Here is a 19341-nt window from a genome sequence, read left to right as displayed (position 1 = left end):
AGGCTTGATCCCTAGTGTGGGGCGTGCAGGAGGCAGCCGATCACTGATTCTCTCTCATCATTGATGTTTCTATCTCTCCTTCTCCTTTCTCTCTGAAATTAATAAAAATATGTTTTAAAAAAAAGAAAGAAAGAAAGAAGGGTGGGTATTGGGGAAGGATGGAGCCTTCTGCAGTACCTGGAAAATGGCACCAACAATAACAAAACTAATAATAATAATTTAAAGGCAGCTACCATGTAGAACTTTTTACCACTTACACATTTTCTCGTTTAATCCTTACATTTACAACAATGTGATGAGTAGCTATTTATGATAACCCAAGGCTTGGTCATTTGTTCAAATGTCCCAACTGGTGAATGACAGAGCCAACCTCACCACCTCACTGCTCCAGCCTCCCAGATGCTCCTCCCACTCAGGGGGCACAAAGATGGTGAGCCTCTGAGCACTGCGTGCATGCGGTCCCCCTTCCCTCTCCCCCCCCCCCCCACCGTGTGGCTTTGTCCTCTGTTCTTCACCCCTGTTTCCCTGTACCCTGCTGGGGGCCCACATGGTCAGGATCACCAGAGGTCTGTAGGGACCGTGTGGCCTTATTTGTGCCTCGGGTCTCCAACCTCCCTGCTGCCCAAGGACTGACGTTCAGCACCAAGCCACGTGCAGGGCCCAGGTCATTTTTGCTGCTGAGGAGACAGAGGCAGAAGACCAGCAAATTCCCAACCACCAGCTAACATGGCAGAGTCAATAACAGTGACGGAGGGGAAGTACACTGATCCATTGGCCTGAAAAACTGTCCTAGTGCATTGCTTGGTTAAAAAAAAAAAAGAAAAGAAAGCAGGTTTTCAAGCTGTGGACAGAAAAAAACGATTTTATCAATGAAACAGAATTATTTTCTATGTATCTAAGTATAGAAAAAGGATATTTGCCAAGAGTTAACCAATTAGTTTTGTTTATTTTCTCTTGGCTGTGTTTCCTATTTATTTTCAACGAACACCGATTATTCACGTTATTTTAAAAATAAAAATAAACCAATCCCAGACTGATTGTACCTGTCTCTGCCCTTATGCCTTCCCCCAGCAGCTCCCCCCACCCCCCAAAAAATAGCAATTTTGTATTCCCGGACCTTCCCTCTTGTCACGTGCACCTCTTGTGGCGGGTGGGGGCTCCTGCCTGCTCCAGCAAGCCTTCGCCTGCCTAACAAGAGGTGAAGGCTGCACCCTTGGCCTTTCCTCGCCCACCTGCCTCTGTCAAATGCACCGGGTGGGAGGCCCTGGCTGCCCTTTCGTGGGAGGACGTGCCCGGCTTTCTAGGCATCTTTGCTCCTGCAGGCTGGCCGACTGCCGAAGCCAAGGAGCTCAGGGGCAAGGCCTCCTGGTCACTGGACCGGAGCCCAGGGCAATGGCTCCACGGCTGAGAGGTGACTGCTGCAAAAAGAAGAGCGAGGGGAGAGAAATCACAGAGCGCCTCCTCATCCATCAGAGAAGGAAGAGCAGAGCCTCAGGACGGGGCTAGGCTGGCCCCTTCCAGAAGGTTCCATGGAAACGAGGAAGGAAATGGGAACGGAGCTTCCTGAGCCTCTACTATATCCAAACAGTGGACTCTCTACAGACACATCCCGCCTCCCAGAACACCCTTCCTTTGCACGGGCAGATGGGGCAGCTGAGGTCAGGAGGCACCTTGCTCTTAGCTTCTTGTATTTCTGGTGCTTCATCTAACATCAGAGTAGGCCCTTAAGATTGACTCTGGATGGAGAAATCTGTATGGGCTGGCAGCGTCTTCTCCGCCCCTGCGGTAGGCGCTGCCCAGGCTCCCCAAGAGCCAGAGAGACCCCTCTGCTCAGGAGCAGGGACTAGGACCTCGCGTTCTCTGCTGGGGGCTGGCTTTCAGAGCACCTCCCAGGCTGAGGAGGAAGGCTGCTCTCCGGCCATTGAAACAGCAGTCATCAGAAAGGCAGCCTAGAGCCCAGAGAGCTGGCCTGCAGCCCAGCAGAACCAGGGTTCAAGGGCGTCGCCCTGAGCCCTCATCTTCAAATCACATCCCCTGAGACCCGGAAACCAGGTTCCACTCTCCAGCAAACCTCTTAACACACATGCAGGACAGATGTGGGGTTGGGGCACCTAACTGGGAGGCAGGAGACCCTGCTATTCTACCAGCTCTGCGCATAAGCTGGGACACTGAGGAGAGTCACTCCTCGCCACCACACCCTCCTTCTACTTACAGTGTTGTGGCGTCATGAAAAGTTTCAAAGGGTGATGTTGAAGAATGCTCAGCGCTTGCTGAGTGGGAGTTTCCTTCCTGAGTGGGAGTCTGGTAATGACTTTCATGCCTTGAGGATCACGGTTTGGCTGCCTGTAGTTGAAGTGTGATTAATAGCGACATCTCGTGGACACAATGGGTAACTGCACCCTCCTGGATGGAAGCCACGGTGACATCCAACTTTCCTCATTTATGTGGAGAGGAGCTAATTGCAGTTAATCACACTCATCACCTGACACAGGGAGCTGTCTTAAAGCTGGAAAAAAAAAAAACAGGAAACAACCTTCCGGCCTCAAATGTCCGTCAGTCTCCATCTATATACCTGTTTCATTTAAAGTTGTCCCATTTCAAATATTGACCTGATAGAAGAGTCTAATGGCCTTAGAGGGAGAATAATGTCGATAATAATATTAATAAAATGTAATTGACTGTTTATCCTTGCCATGAATTTCATGCATTATCTCCTTTAATTTTTCCAACAACCCAATGAGGTACCTGCTCTCATCTGCAATTTTCAGATGAGGAATCTGAGACTTGGAGCATGAGGGGAAACTAGGTTTCAAACCTGGGCAATCTGGCATCACAACCCACTCTCTTTAACCACCACTCTGGGCAACCTCACTGCCCCCAGTGTCTCCCCACCCCACCCTCCACCCATGGTAATTCCTGAGCCTGGAGAAAATCTCAACTCCTGGGGCACTGGTTTAATCCCTAGACTGAATGCCCTGGGTCACCCTCTGTGACAGCCAGAGGCAGGTGGACATGAGAAACTATAGGGCTTGACAGACCCAGGTTAGAGCCCCAGTTCTGTTCCTCATTAGCTTTGTGACCTTGGGTTTGGTCCTTAACCCCATCTTTCTGAATTGCCAGATGTGGCTCATAACCCCTTGCCAGAGGGTGCTGTGAAGATTAGAGACAATATTTGCTGCTGAGTAAGCCCTCCAGAAATGATGGCTATTCTTATCTTATCCCAAACTGACCTGGAAGTGACAAATTCTGATCCAGCCTCTTTAAAAAACACCATCACTAAGAAGGGCTGGGACTCTGATGGAGGGAGGGCCAGCCCTCTCACCCTCCGGCTTGTGCTGTTTCAGAAGGAGATGCCGATGTGTCCTTGGCTGTTCAAAGGATCTGCAAGTGTGACTTGGTCAAGGTGGCAAAGCAGACACAAGATCCCAGGACTCTGGGCCTCCATTTTCCCACACAGACACTATTATCTAAAGGACATTGTCCCCACGGGATTCAAGGCCATGCCTCCAGGGATCTGCAGAGACCCTGGTACCATGAATCAGCCTCACGTAGTTCAAGAAGCACAAATCCAAGGCCAGAGTAAAGGGTCTGGATCCTAGTTCTAGCTTCACCTCCCACTTGGACCCTTGAGCTTGGTTCATGTGAACCCTTGAACTTGGTTCTCTTCCCATCTCTGCGCGATCACACAGATGAAGACTTCTCTTCTTGTTGTCTCTACAGCCCCTCCTCCTCCTGCCCCTGCAAAGAAGTGTTGCCCTTCTTGTTCATATCTGTCACTAGCCAAGGAACAGCCATAATGGCCACGAGCCATGAATAGCATCTGGCACGTGGAAGGTGCTCATTGCTGGGTGAATGAGTAAGACACCTCACTACAATGGCTGTGAAGTGCATTGCTGGACATGTCCCCAGAGAGGAAGGTACTGGAGCCCCTGACCATTCTAAGAGCCATATGAGAATTACAAAATGCAACTCCTCCTGTTTCGGATTATTCTGAGCACCCAATATCACAGATATCGGTATTAGTAATCTCTTGCCACACAATGCATTACTTCCATACTTAGTAGCTTAGAACAATAATAAACACTTATTGTCTCACAGTTTCTGTGGGTCAGGAACTGGGCAATGGCTTAGCCAGGTGCTCTGCCTCATGATTTCTCAGGAGGTGGCAGTCAAATGCCAACTAGGGTTGCAGTCATCTGAAGGCTTGACTGGGGCTATAGGATCTGCTCATTCACATGGTGACAAGCTGTTGACAGGAGGCCCCACTCTGTTCCTTGCCTTGTGGACCTCTCCTTAAACCTGCTTGGGTGGCCTCATGACATGGCATCCAGCTTTCTCTAGGATGTGAGTCAAGAGAGAGCGAGGAGAATTTACAATGTCGCTTATAACTAGATTAGCTTCTTAGGGAAGCCATAACAAAGTGCCACAAACAGGGTGGCTTAAAAGAACATATATTTACTCCTTCACTGTTTTGGAGACCAGAAGTTGAAATCAAGGTGTGAGCAGGGCCGCACTCTCTCCATAGGGTGTAGGGAAGAAAGCTTCCTCGCCTGTCCCAGTTTCTGGTGGCCGCAGATGTTCCTTGGTTTGTGGCAGCCTAACTCCAAACTCTTCGTCCATCTTCACCTTGTCTGTGTGCGTCTGTTCTGTGTCCCTCTCTCCGTACTAAGGACACCAGTCATTGGATTTAGGACCTATCCTAATTCAATATGACCTTTGATTATATCTGCACAGACTTTATTCCCAAATAAGGTCACATTCACAAATACCGGAGTCTGGAACTTCAACATATCTTCTTGCGGTACACATTGGAACCCACAGCAGTGACAGTTGCAGACTATCTTTTCTGCAGTAGCAAGTGTTTATTTTACAAGGATCAGCCCTGCTCAGGGTGGGAGGAGACGCCATCATAGTGTAAATATCAGTAGGTGGGAGGCCTCATATGCATTATTTACAAAGGAAGCAATGAAGAAAGAACCAGTTGCACAGCAGTTGGGCCCTTCAACCTATCGAGCATATAGAAAGGGTCAGAGTGTGGAGGACGGGAGGGTTTGGAAAGAGAAAACACTTTTGAGAGAGTAAAGCTATGCTATGAGCTCCACCTCCATCCCAAGCCTTGTGCTATGGGCTTCTGTGAAGCCATTTAGAGCTGCGGGCCCCCACACCTGTGCACTGGGATTGGGGCAGGAGCCATGTGAGTGCCTCCTATAGACCAGATGCAGTCCCCGGAGCAGAGAGGTCCAGAATGGGGTTAAGTCCTGTAGCGCCTCTTAGAGGGGCAAAGGGAGCTCAGCAGGAAGAAGTTGGAAGGGGATGCTGGATTCCTAGGGGGCAAAGAGGAAATCAAAAGTTATTACCTGAAAAGAAGATGCAGACCAGGAACCTCAGGAGAACCCAGGAGATGCCCCAGAAAACAGCGTTCACCACCTGCCAGGCCCAGAGAGCTGGCAACTGGGCAGTCAAAGAAAAATTGCCACCGCCCGGCTGGGGTGGCTCAGTGGTTGAGTGTTGACCTATGAACCAGGAGGTCACAGTTTGATTCCTGGTCTGGGGCACATGCCCCGGTTGCAGGCTCAATCCCCAGTAGAGGACGAGCAGGAGGCAGCTGATTGATGATTCTCTCTCATCGTTGATGTTTATATATCTCTCTCCCTCTCCCTTCCTCTCTCTGAAATCAATAAAAAAATATTTTTTTTTTAAAAAAAGAAGAAGAATTGCCCCAATTGGGGTGGGGGCAGTCAGGTGAGAAAACAGATAAAATCCTACCTTACCACAGCCCAATCCCCGAAGACCCACACCCCAACCACAGACCTAGGAAGGGCAGGAGGAAGAAGATTTATCTTTGAAGGAACAGCAGTGGCATTTCATATCCATGACTGGGTGCATTAAACCTCTAAGTCTAAGTCGAAGGTAGATTTTGTGACCTAAAGTGACCAAACCTGAGTCTAACCGGAAGAGGCGTGGGGTGGGCCGGGCTTCCCCCAGGGAAGGGAAAATGCCTCCCTTGCTGAATGGTCCAAATGAACAATGAGAGCAAAAACCAAGCTGCCTTTTGATTACATCCACATTCAGCAGATTGGTTTCACTGAGCTCAAGCTTTCTCAAGGGAAGTTGGGCTTTATATTCCCTACTCCACCCCCCGCCATTTCCGCCTCAGCTTTTGTTCAGAATTGAAAAATGTTTACTATTTTTTCCTTTCTAATTTCTGGAAATAACACCAAGAACAACAGCAATAACAAAAAGGACTCCTTGTACCCAAGCAAAACACCCACACCCTCCGAACTCCTCACCCTGCCTCGGCCTGAATCCACCCCGAGGGGAAGCGAGCATGAGGTCAGCGGGTTGCCCGTGCTGGAGGAGAGGTTCCCGGGAGGACACGGCGCCTGGGAACACTGGCTGTTTTTCCCAAATCTCTGTGCTCAGTCAAGTCCGTGGGGGAGGGGTTGGGGCAAGGCCAGGAGAGAGCATCAGGAAGCAGAGTTCCACTAATTTTTTTTAAAAAAAATTCCCCAGGGATGTTGGAGCTGTGGTCTGATCCATCCTTCAAGTATCTTATTTGTTACTACTGAAAAAAAAAAAAAAAAAAAAAAGGCTGCCTCTGAGTCTCTCCTCTCTCACTGCCCTTGACTAAGCTTGGGGCTAGCTCTGTTTAGTTTTAGGAGTCAGGTTTTGTACAGAAGGGTCACCTTGGGGAGCAGGCTGGAGGGCCAGGCAGGAGCAGGACTCTGCAGAGAGCACAGGGTCTCCAGAGCATCGGTCTGCTGATCAGAACCCCAGAAGCTCTAGCCAGGACCTCACTGAGCAGAGGCTGGAATGCAAGTGGAGCTGTGAGCCTGGAAGGTGACCGTCCACAGGCAGAGCTTCTAGAATCGCTCGCCTTCCCCAGCATGACGTCTTCAGGGAGCACAGACCCAGGTTCTCTATATTTTAGCAGAAAGGATTTATCGTGCTAATGGTGACAGTGGTATTTCAAGACCTAAACAAGCCTAGATTTTTAGTCTGATGGAGAGCGGGCTCCAACACTCTTTGAAAATGCTAGGCCCTAAATAAAATCTGTCACCAGGCCACCCATTTCTTTCTCTCCCAGATCTTGGTGCCAAGAAGCAGTCACAATCTCAACCAGGCAATGACAACACCCTTGGATCAGTGTCCCGAAGAGCTTAATCATGAACAAGTTGCTGTCACGTTGTCTGGAGTTGACCAGCTGGGAGAGTCTCAGGGTGAGGCTTTCCTGAGCGAGAACACGGCCCTTTCAGTGAGCCTCAGTTTCCCCAGGGGAGTAACTCCTGAGAGTCTGAGCTCCATCTGCATGGGGTTAGAGCAGGGCGTCTCAGCGTCAGCATTCAGGACATTTTGGGTTGGGTGATTCTTTGTTGTGGGGACTGACTGCCCTGAGCATTATAGGATGCTGAGGACAATGGCTGGCCTCCATCCACAGGATGCTGGTAGCATTCCTTTCCTCAGCTCCCCCCTCACTGTGACAATCAAGACTCCTCCAGACATTGCCAAATGTCCCTGGGTGGCAATCATTCCTGGTGGAAGGGATGCCCAATGAAGGGCCCTAAATGGGTGAGAAACAGGCCAAATATTGTACAGAAACAGCAAAAGGGAAAAGGTTCTGAGTAGGAGATGGGACAACAGAACCTTTATATCAAAATCAATTTAAGGCCAATTCTTAACAGCAACAACAAAATAGCCCATCCATCTACTACTATAACTCCAATCACAATCCAATATTGAGAGCTTCAAGGCTCCCCAACTTAGGTTCATGGATCTGGGCTGAAGCCTGAGAGGTGGGTGAAGGATGCCTAGACTTAGAGCTGTCTTTGCTGCTGGGGCTGAGTCTTTGGTAGAGGCCAGTGATGACCAAAGTCATGACTACTTGGTGACACAAGCTGGACTTTCCAAGGATATGACACGATGTACTATTCCTTTTTTATTATAATACACTAGAGGCCTGGTGCATGAAATTCGTGCACGGGGCGGGGGGTGTCCCCTCACCCCAGCCTGCACCCTCTCCAATCCAGGACCCCTCAGGGGATGTCCAACTGCCTGGGATCAGGCCTAAACCTGCAGTCGGACATCCCTCTCACAATCTGGGACTGCTGGCTCCTAACTGCCTACCTGCCTGCCTGCCTGATTGCCCCCAACTGCCCCCCCCCGGCCTGGTCACCCCCAATTGCCGCCCCCCCCCCTGCCAGCCTGGTTGTCCCACGCAGCCTGCTGTTCAGTCATTTGGTGGTCCCTCACTAACCCCCCTGCCAGCCTTGTCACCCCACACAGCCTGGGTTCGGTTGTCTGTCTGGTTGTTTTGGTTGTGACGGCCCCTGGCTTGTTATATATTAGGATTTTTGTGCTGGTGTAAGTGGGCTCCAGGCAGGGGCTCTGCTTTTCCTGTTTTCAGCAGAGCTGGTATTTGTCACTTCCTGCATATGCAGGATCCTTCTGGTAAATTCAAGAAAGTGCCAGCATTAAGATGTGAAGAAAGAGTGCCCATGGCTTGGAAAAATCCCAGAGATTTTAAGATATGCTGCATCACCAATGCTCTTGGCATGAAGGATGATATTGTCAGGGAAAACACAGCCGTGATTCTGAATAAAAAATGGTTCAGAAGACCCGGGTTCTGGTGGAAAAGGGATGTGATGCTCTGTGTCGGTGAGCACGCACACATTCATCTAGTCACGGTCATTCCCATTCCCTCTGGTTTTAAGACTGGCCTCACCAGACTGGATAGTTTTCCACTGTGCCCTAGACAAGGTAATATAATATACCAGGATGGGACCTGTCAGCTCCAGGCCTCACATTTGTGCTCGAAACACAAGGTGACATGATGTGTAGGCGCAGAACCACCCTGGGAAGGATCCCGTCTGCCCGTGAAGGCCACTGGGACGTGACGGAGCTGCCGTGATTTCGTCCAGCTACCTTTAGAGAATAGCAAACAGCTTACCGTGCACAAAGCACTTTCACCTTCACGATTTCATCCCTTTCTCACAACCTGGAAATGAGGGCAGACATTATCATGACTCCATTTCAGAAAACTGAAATAGCAACTTGAAAAGCTAAAGGGACTCACTTCCTCAGGGGTCCCCCACTGGCAAGTGACAAAGCTTGGCTTTGCCTGAGCCCTTCAATGCCACACCCTAGGTTCTGCCCACCTTACCCTGAAATCTACATTTAGGGCAATCCCATTTCTACCTTTTCTTTTGCATGCTCTGGATCTAAATAGTTTATTTGCTGGTTGTTTTTCTTGGGGGTAGGGTGGGAGAATGGAGCCTTAGTTTACAGAGAAAATTCTTATGAGTAAGAATGCTGTTTGACAAAACAATGTCACGTTTGTAATTTCTCTTAAAGGGCATTCTCGCAAATTGCCCATGAGATGGGAACTCTTATGAATTATATTCCTCATGGAAAGAAAAGGTATCCTTAAGGGGGGGGGTGCAGTCTTTACCTCATTTTTAAGTTATACAAGAAACCTTCATACTCTTGGGTCTTATGAATATGGGATGGAGTTTATGAAACATTCTCACCCCCTAGTCCAGTATTAGCATTTACTTTCCTCAATTGACACACTTTTATTTTTTATTGACGTAGACGGGTTTGTTTCATTTGTTTTGTTTTGTGGGCATGTTTGTTTGGGTGCAGAGCTCCCTGGGGAGAAAGGTAAGAGTCATGGGAGCACCTGAGGAGCTGTCATCCCATCCTGCCCTCAGCGGCAAGGGAAGAGCTGGGGCGAGAACGGGAGGAGGAGTCATCATGTAAGCCTTTGAGCAGCTAAAGGTACAAGCAGTTTTGCTTTGGGACAAAAGTGGTGAAAACAGGTAACAAAGTGCAGCCAATCAGCGGGAAGGTCATTTAGCTCCCCATTGCTCCATCCACCCTCCACGTTGGCAAGTCGGTGGCTTAGAGTGGCCCTGGGGAGAATGCTGTGCCCAGTGGGGCCACAGGAGTGAGCACCGTGAAGCAGTGATCCTACTGAGGCCACACAGGCTGACGAGACATCCTTTAAGGGGCTGTGACGAGTTAAACCACCAACGGGGAGGGTGCGGGGCAGAAGCACAGGGGGTTTGCCCGGGGGCCTATGGGACATACTTTGGGGGCTCTAGGAATAACTCAGAAAGAGTGGCTGTGTGGAGGAGCAGTAGAAAGGTCTACAGTCCTTCAAGAGGGGCTCCGGGTTACAGAAACCTAGGTCTGGATGTCAATATGACCTTGGGGACACCCCGGGCTGGTGAAGTCTGGTAGTGTGCTGTTGTGAAACACCACACTTTATCTTCCACATGTCATTCAGCTTCAGAAATCCTGCCTTCAGTGACGATGCCATGGAAGATGCCTACAGTGTAGACTCCTTCCAAGTGCAATTATCTGGGGCAGGCCCCCCACTGGCTGATTGCCCTGCCTCCCCTCCCCTCCCAGGGAGGGCCCTTGTTGGGGAGAACCTCTCAGAAACTGTCCCCTGGCAGCTGCAGAGGTCTAGCTAGGGTTTGGGGGTAGGAGAAAAATAAATAGTTCTGTTTCTGTGTTAGGCAAAACACCAAATGTGATTTGCCAAGGGCTTCTGTGACTAGGTTGTTAGGTAAAGAATTTTTGCTATTTCAACTGCCACGTAAAGAATTTAGATTAGAGCAGTAAGGGATTTCCCAATGTCAAAGGGAAACAGATTCTCTATTCTAGGCCCATTTCTAACGGAAAAGTGAGAGGCCTGCCTTGTCTGCCAGCCAGCCGCCCTGATCTATTTAAAAGGCTCTCTCTCTCCATATCTTCTCCTGAACGCCTGCCCACCCTTCACCTGAATTCCCGGATCAGTCTCTGCTCCCGCATCCTCCTCACAGCACTTGACAAAACTGACCTGTGAACTTGTCAGGGATCGAGACTGTGTCTTGTTCTTTCCTGTGTCCTTGACCCTTGGAAGGCCCATAGTACACAGTACATGTTGGCTGGTTTAATCGTAAGTGGAAAGCTACTTCGAGGCAGGAGAATGTGTTAGGACCCATTAGAAGCAACGCGTGCTAGTCCTCTTTGAGCTCATCTGTGGAACGGGCCACGCGGAGCTACGGAGAGGCTGTTATGAGGGTGAAATGAGGAAGCACAGGGCGAACACCTCACAGTGCCTGGTCTCATGCAGCCTCCTTCTCCCCGGCCCCCTCCTGCCTGGCATTGGGTCTGGAAGCACAGGGCAGGTGCCCTAAGTGAAGACGAGAGGTCTGAGTGATTTCTCGAGAATGGCGAAGGATCTGAGCCAACTGGATGGTGGTGAAAAGGAGCCGAGGCAGGTCCCGCACTGGGATCTGGAGAGAAAGGGAGCTGACAAAAGGTGGTGGCAAGAATCCTGGCACCACGGTATAGCTACCCACAAGAGCTTCCTCTTTTCTTTGTGGATCCTGGTGCAGTCCTGAGGAGGGGCATCGGATGAGTGTGGGCAGGACTGTGCACAGTGCTTCGAGGACCAGTTACTTCACACCGTGCCCTGGCACTTTCCTGAGGAAGAAAAGATGCCAAGCCAGTCCAGCAGACACATCAACTCCAGGGCAAGGGGCTAGTCACACCCCAGGCTCTGGCTAGCAACCGGCTCCCCAGTGGGGAAAAAACTTAGCTCAAGTGATCAAAAGACTCCCTAATTCAAGATCTGGAACATTCCAAAGCGCCTCCCTCAGTGGAGAGAGGCGGGTGGCACTGCTGCAAAGCAGACAAAGAAAGGCAAGGACTCTAAACCGGAACGTGCAAGATGGAGGCAGGCAGGCTGTGAACACCGCGCAGCGATTATGCAGAAAGACTGCAGAGCCACCCTCCACCGGCAGCACCCACAGGGTCACACTCCAGCAAGAGCCGTTTAACAGCTGCTAATTACTGAGATTCCAATAAGAGCCATGACTTAGAAGTGATTTCGAACTGATTGCAGCTCTTTGAACTGATTGCTGCTGTAAGCTGTAAAGGAAGGACTCTAAATAAAAGTGAAAAATCCTTTGATCAAACACAAAGGAAATCTTCCAAAGAAAAATAACTTGATTTTACATACGCATCATAGCTGTCTGCTTTACATGTGTAAACAAATGATTTACACCCGCCTGTTAAACTTATAAGTTCCTTGAGACAGGGACCATATTTGTTTATCCTTATAACTCCTTACAGTATCCACATTGAAGATGCTTACAGAATTTAATTTAATTGAAGAATTGCTGTATTAATAATTTGATCACGTAACTGTAATTTTTTTATGAGAATAGGCTACTATAAAATAAATACTAGGGTAAAGCAATACAAAAGGCCATGTTTTTAGCTATATTTTTTCTCTTTGCTTTTTTTTTTTTTTTTTTTTTGCCTAAAAATACCATTTTAATAGCATCAAGTCTAGGAAAACATACCTATTTTTCTAGAAGCCCCCAAAAAAGATGCAAATACAGTCATTCTTGAAGGCAAGCCAAGCACTCTACATTCCACAACAGAGACCATGTTGATTGCGCTGTGTGAGTTGCTAGGCAACCACTTGGTAATTCCCCGTGTAATAGAAATGAACCTGTCATCTGCTTCCCTGGCTATATGTGACATGCAGAGACAACAGGTAAAGGACAGCCAAGAACGCCTGCACCTGGATGACACGATCACTCCTGAAGTGTGGTGACACTGGAGAAAATCCCCACGCCCTGTCAGAAAGCGCTGGAGGGAAATTGTCATTAAACTATTAGCACAAGAATATTCTTGGATTTACCCTGTGGGTAAATGCTGTGTGTTACCCTGTTATCCCTGTCCGCAAAGCAGGAGACCAAAAGCGCTGTAGTTTTGCGTGTGGATGGCTGTCAATAAGAGCTCCAGATCAGCGTGTCCCATGACTCCAGCTGCGGTGAGATTTTACCCGATAAAAGCAGCCTTTCAAGTCTTAAAGGGGACCCTCCATATCTCCAAGAAATCCTCAGTATCTCAAAGTTCTGGGTGAATAAACCACACTTTTTTTATACCTGAAGAAAATGCTCCTTGTAATTTGTTTGTTTGGAAGTGATTCCCCAGGCATTTTAAGCACATGAGCTGCCTTATAAAGACTCCACTCCATGTTAGGTATTGGCACCGTTGTCTTTGCAATAGGCTGAAAACACCATAAAGCACTGGAGAATGAATAAAGGCTGTCTCTAAGCTTCTCTGACTTTAAGTAAGAAAAGGAGAAAAATTTAAATGCCATTTCAAATTTGGGAGGCTAAGAGGATTCATCTTTTTCACATAAATTTCCAAAAGGATCATCTCCCCTGAATTTTTTTTTAAATAAAGCATATTTGCCCACCCCCCTACTCCCATGAACATCATCTTTGGAAGTTGTTTTCTTTTCAGTCCCCTGTTTGAGATTTAACTTTGAGATCTTGGACTCTGGGATCAGGCAGTTATAGAGAAAGCAGATTCTGAATCAAGATAAAATCAACCAGGTAGTTTTTTGTCTGTGGTATGTGTGTGGTATTTTTGTGTGTGTGTTTTTAGTTTTTTAAAAAATTGATTCTAGAGAGAGGAAGGGAGAGGGAAAGAGAGAAACATGATTAGCTGCCTCCTGCATACCCCCTCCTAGGGATGGAGCCTGCAACCCTGAAGGTTCCCTGACTGGGAATAGAACTGGCCACCTCTTGGTGCATGGGATGATGCTAAACCAACTGAGCCACACAGGTCAGAGCTAAACCAAGTAGTTTTGATGAACAACTGGGCAAGGCTTCAACCCAACATCTGGCGCCCATTTATCCAACCTGTTGTGATATTGATTTAAAGATGCTGGCCAGCCCCATGAGTGAAGCCTGTCAAAAGCGTCTGCCCTGCCTATCCCTAGCTGGGGTGTGAAGATTCTGTGTGTGTGTGTGTGTGTGTGTGTGTGTGTGTGTGTGTGTGCGTGTGTGCATGTGCGCGCGCGCAAGAAAGCCACTGCATCTGTCATCTCTACTGACCACCAGGTTTTATAAGTTCTTCATGGAATTCCAAATAGAGTCAGCCAGGAGTTGAAACAAATGTTAGGGAGGAGGGTTCAAGGGCATTCTTGAGCAAGCACTCTGAAGGTAATGGCCCTCCAATGACAGAGGGTGGGTTTTAGTGTATTTGCATGACAAGCAATTATAGTTACAGGAATTTTGGGTATTGGCAAGAAGATCGTTTTTTTGGGAGGGGTGTCCATTGCTCCTGAAATCAAACATGTGCCGATATGTTAACATCCTGACTGTAACCTGAAAGTTATCCATTCCTGTTCCTGCTCTCCCAGGTATCCCCTTAGAATATGAGCCAAGAACCAACCTGGCCAGTGGGCGTCTAGTCACCTGACTGCTAAGGAACAAAAAGGTCATGCATCTTGCTATCCCCTACCTCTGCCTCTGCCAGGCTGGACCCCTCGCCTCTTCTCCCACTGACTCATGGTTCTGGGACACTGGAGCATACACACACTTACCGTGCCATCAGATCCTCTGTAAACACTGTTATGTGGTTAGCACTATAATACTTGATGCAGGCTAGAAGATAATTATTTTATAGATGGCCAAACAAAGGTTCAGAAAAAAATAAAATAATGGTTCTCAGATGCTGGTCCAAGAACTGATTCCAACCCTGTAGTGATGTTTCCACGGGTCCTCAGCAAAATTGAAAAAAATAATAATGCAATGAATTTTTCATAAAGCAGAAATTATTCCATTTTCAAATTGAGGTGATGGTCCATCTTCCCTCCTGGGTATATATGGGGGAACATGTTGAAATGCTCTTTCTTTTACAACATGATATTGATAAAGAGTTAGGATTTAAAACTAGATCTTTTGGATATATTCACTGCTATTACACTATTTTAATTCCTTTTAAATAATTTTAAAATAACTTGCTTTAAATTCAACCTTAAATATTAAAACAATATTTAAAAATATTTTAAACTATATACTACAGTGTATACTTTAAAATGTCTTTGAATAAAACTCAGCACAAGGTTAATTTTCCATGACATCCTGTGCAGGACTGAAAATCCACATCCTGACAGGGACAGGGCAGGTAACAGCTGAAGGAAGTAGGCTGGGTGGAGCTGCAGTTTCGGTCCTACGCTGTGGCATTCCATGACAGGAGAAGGGAAAAGAAACCCCTACGCGTGGCACTGAAGGGAGCAGGTCTCCCTCTGCTGGTAGTGGTGGTGGTAGAATGAGTCTTGAACCACAACTGGTACTGAGCACTCAAATTGGAAAGACCTCTACAGCAAGAAGAAATGGTGCTTCGAAACCCACACTCCGTCACAGGAACCTCAGCCTGAACAAGAGTGTGACAGCAGAGATTAAAGAACTCATGGCACCAGGAAACTATCAACAAAGAAGCTGATTTCAGCCTTAACTGGTTTGGCTCTGTGGATAGAGTGTCGGCCTGTGGACTCAAGGGGCCCAGGTTCAATTCTGGTCAAGGGCATGTACCTTGGTTGTGGGCACATCCCCAGTGGGGAGTGTGCAGGAGGCAGCTAATCGATGTTTCTCTCTCATCGATGTTTCTAACTCTATCCCTCTCCCTTCCGCTCTGTAAAAAAAATCAATTAAAAAATACATTTAAAAATAAAAACTGATTTCAAGTCCTGCTGAATCAACCAAGAATTTTTTTTTTTTACATTGGTTTGGCTATCCATTTTCATGACTTACTTATTCTGTATGTGTAATCATACAGAACCATAAAATGGCTCAATAAAAGTCATGATCATGCCTATCAGTAAATTGGTCTGGTTCCATTACCAAACTTGTCTTTGAAATTCAAGTTATTGGTATAGCATTGCTGTGTGCTCATGAGTTAGGTAAAATCAGGGGAGTATGACTTAGTTGCACCTTTCAAGGACTAAAATAATCCTCATGCTTTTGCTTAATTTATTCTCTTTTGCCTGATATGAATTATGATCTCATCCACTTCCATTATTGTAAATCCAACTTTTATCTGTCCTTCTTAAAGCTTTACCTCCTGGTCTCTTCCTCTTCCAACAACAAAAAACAAGCTGAAGGCTATTTTTTACTCCCTTGATTTTATTAGATATTCAGACTCCTCTGGCATTTATCACTCTCTCTCATAGTGTTTATTATAGCATGTCTTTATTTCCTATATCAGACTCTAAGGTATTCGCCATTACTCTAAGGTATTTGGCATTTTAATTATGATATGTCCTGGTGTGAGCCTCTGAGTTCATCTTGTTTGGGACTCAGCACTTCCTGGACTTGTGTGTCTTTTTCTTTCATCAGGTTAGGGAAGTTTTTAGTCATTAGTTCTTCAAATAGGTTCTTGATCCTTTGCTCTCTCTCTTCTCCTATGGCACCCTGTGATGCAGATATGTTATGCCTCATGTTGCCACAAAGGTCCCTTTAAGCTATCCTCATTTTTTAAAATTATTCTCACCTTCTCCAGGTAGCTCAGTTGGTTGGAGCATCACCCTGTATACCAAAAGGTTGTAGGTTCGATTCCCGGTCAGGGTATATACCTAGACTGCAAGTTCAATACCTGTTTGGGGCACGTACAGGAGGCAACGGATTTATTTCTCTCTCCCCCACTTCCCTCTCTCTAAAATCAATAAAAACATATCCTCAGGTAAGGATTAAACAATATTTTTTTTCTTTTTGCTGCTCTGATTGTTTTCTGTTACCTTGTCTTCCAAATCGCTGATTCTATCCTCTGCTTCATCCAACCTACTGTTTATTTCTTCTGGCGTATTCTTCACTTCAGATATTGTATTCTTCATTTCTGACCCCTTTCTATGTCCTATTTTTATGCTGTTGTAGTTCTAAGTTCCTTGAATATCCTTATAACCATTTTTAAAAACTCTGTATCTAATAAGTTGCTTGCCTCCACTTCATTTAGCTCTTTCCCAAGAGAATTTTTTCTGTTCTTTCATTTGGGACATGTTTCTATGTCTCACTATTTTGGCTGCCTCTTTATGTTTGTTTCTATGTATTAGGTAGATCTGCTATGCCTCTCAGTCTTGGTAGTAGGTTTCCTGTATGACCCAGTAGCGCAGTCTCCTGATCACCTGAGCTGAGTGCTCCACGAATGTCCCTCGTGTGGGTTATGTGGGCCCTCCTGTTGTAATTGAGTCTGGATTGCTCTTGACCCATTTGTGTCTGGGGTCAACCCTCAGGCTGGCCAACTGTGAAGATAAGCCCTGCCTACAGTGTATGAGCTACTGTGCAGGTGGTGCTGACCACATGAAGTAGAATTTGCCTCAGCAGGGTCTGGTGCCTGCCGAGATCTCCCTTTGGATATGCCACTTATGAAGCTAATTGCATCCTGGTCTGAAGCTGGCCACTGGGTGTGTTTGTTCTTGGGCCTCTTGGGAGGGACTCTGGTGCAGCCCAATGTCAGATACTGCCTGTGACTGGCTCTTGGCAACGTGTTTGGAGCTACAAAGTGATTCACAGTTTGTGGCTGCCTCTGCTGGGTCTGGGTGTGTGTGGGAAGGACCAAGCTGCGCACCAAGGCTGGCTTTTACCAGCACTGGGCCCAGAAGCAGGTCAGCTAAAGTCCCAATGCACCCCAACATCTGCCTGTGCCTGCTGGCTAGGCTCAGTCACTGGTGGCACTCAACTTGCATGCGGTAGGTTCCCAGTGAGTCACAAGGTAGGGGCAAGTTTGATACAGCTTCTACAGATTGATACCGGTTCAAACTCGGTGCCAGAGCTGGGTCTGAGGCCACTCAGCAAATGTCCCAGGGTATGCCAGGTCTAGCTGCTACTCTCAGGGTGCTTGCACACCTTTGTGGTATGGTGGGGTGAGGGTGGGGGTCTCAGGGAGTCATCAGGGTGAGGCCAGCAATTTATCAGGCCCAAACAGACAAAGAGTTGTGAAAGGAGGGCTTGGCACCAGTCAGGTATGCGAGGGGGAAATGGACCCTGTTCTAGAGCCACACTACTCAGTCTGTCCGATTCTGCCAGGAACCTGACCTCAGCAGGGTGAGAAGGCCACTGGAAATTAGGTGGAGGGTGGGGACTAGTGCATCTCTTGTGAGGGGGAGGTGCCAGTCAGCTTCGAGGGAAAGTGGAAGGAATGGCCCCTGTCCCAAAGCCACACAAGTCAATCACTGATACCCTGAGTCTGCCTAGACCTCTACACCCTAACCCAGGCGTCCTCAAACTGCGGCCCGCGGGCCACATGCGGCCTGCTGAGGACATTTATCTGGCCCGCCGGGTGCCACTGCCTGTCCTGCTTAGTAGCCGACTCGTCCCGGGCCCACAGTACACATAGGAACTTGTTCATAGTTTTTTTTTTTAAACTATAGTCCGGCCCTCCAACTGTCTGAGGGACAGTGAACTGGCCCCCTGTTTAAAAAGTTTGAGGACCCCTGCCCTAACCCATGCAGCTGACTCATCAGTAGAGCGCAAGCTCCGCAGGGTGAGGCAAAAGGGAGTCCAGAGGGTGGGGCTATTGCATTCCCCCAGGCTGATGCTGTATGGAGGGGAGTGCCCCACCAAGAAAGATAGACAGCGTGGGAGAGTGACTCAGCACAGGGATCCTGACAGCTGTCCCTTCAGCTCTCTCTGCAGAGCCACAATACCAGTCTCTCCTCATGCAATTCTAGTCTACTCCACCCTCTCTCTGCCAGAGCCCAGGGTGAATGGCTACAAAGATGTTGGCCCTTTAATAGGGTGCCTGTGTGTGTCTAGCAGACTCCTCTCTCTTCCTGGCAGACAGAATCCCTGCTGATTTTCACAGCCAGATGTTATGTGGGCATCTCTTCCTGGCTCTGGTGCTCTGGACTGGGGAGCCTGGCTTAGGGTTGAAATCCCATTCTTAGGAGAAACCTTTGTAGCTGAGATTTCCCTCCAGAATCTTAGTTCCTACACGTGGGAGCAGGGCCAGCCTTTTTTCTCATCTCTCCCCTTCCTACTAGTCTTGATATGGCTTCTGTAAATCCTTGATTATAAGACATCTCTTCAGCTAGTCTTCAGTTGGTTATTCAGGTTGACTGCTCTACATTTCAGTTGTAATTCCAGGTTGGTCCCAAGTGGAGGTAAGTGTAGCTTCCACCTACAACACCGTTATCTTGCAAGTCCTCAAACTCTAAGGTATTTGAAGTCAAAGACATTTATTCTGTCTCAAAAAGAAGCAATGTGGCTTAATGGTTAGGATCCCAGGCTTAGCAGTTGTGATTTCTTGGGTATAAACTTCAGTGCCCTCATCTGAAAATAATAATAGCACCGATCTCATAAATTTGTTGAGGCATCATCAGAGAATGAATGTAAAGTTGCCTGGCTCTTAATTGATAATTGCTAACTATCATTTGTACTCCCTACAAGCCTTACTATATACTAGTATACACGGGCTTTCAATTATTGTTGGCAGAGTTTATGCTAATACAGCCATGCCTAGTAATACATGAGCATTATCTGTGTCTGG

Source organism: Plecotus auritus (genome assembly GCF_963455305.1).
Source record: "Plecotus auritus genome assembly, chromosome: 1".
Taxonomy (NCBI): domain Eukaryota; kingdom Metazoa; phylum Chordata; class Mammalia; order Chiroptera; family Vespertilionidae; genus Plecotus; species Plecotus auritus.
The sequence above is the reverse complement of the archived record's forward strand: the minus strand, read 5'-3'. Positions refer to the sequence as shown.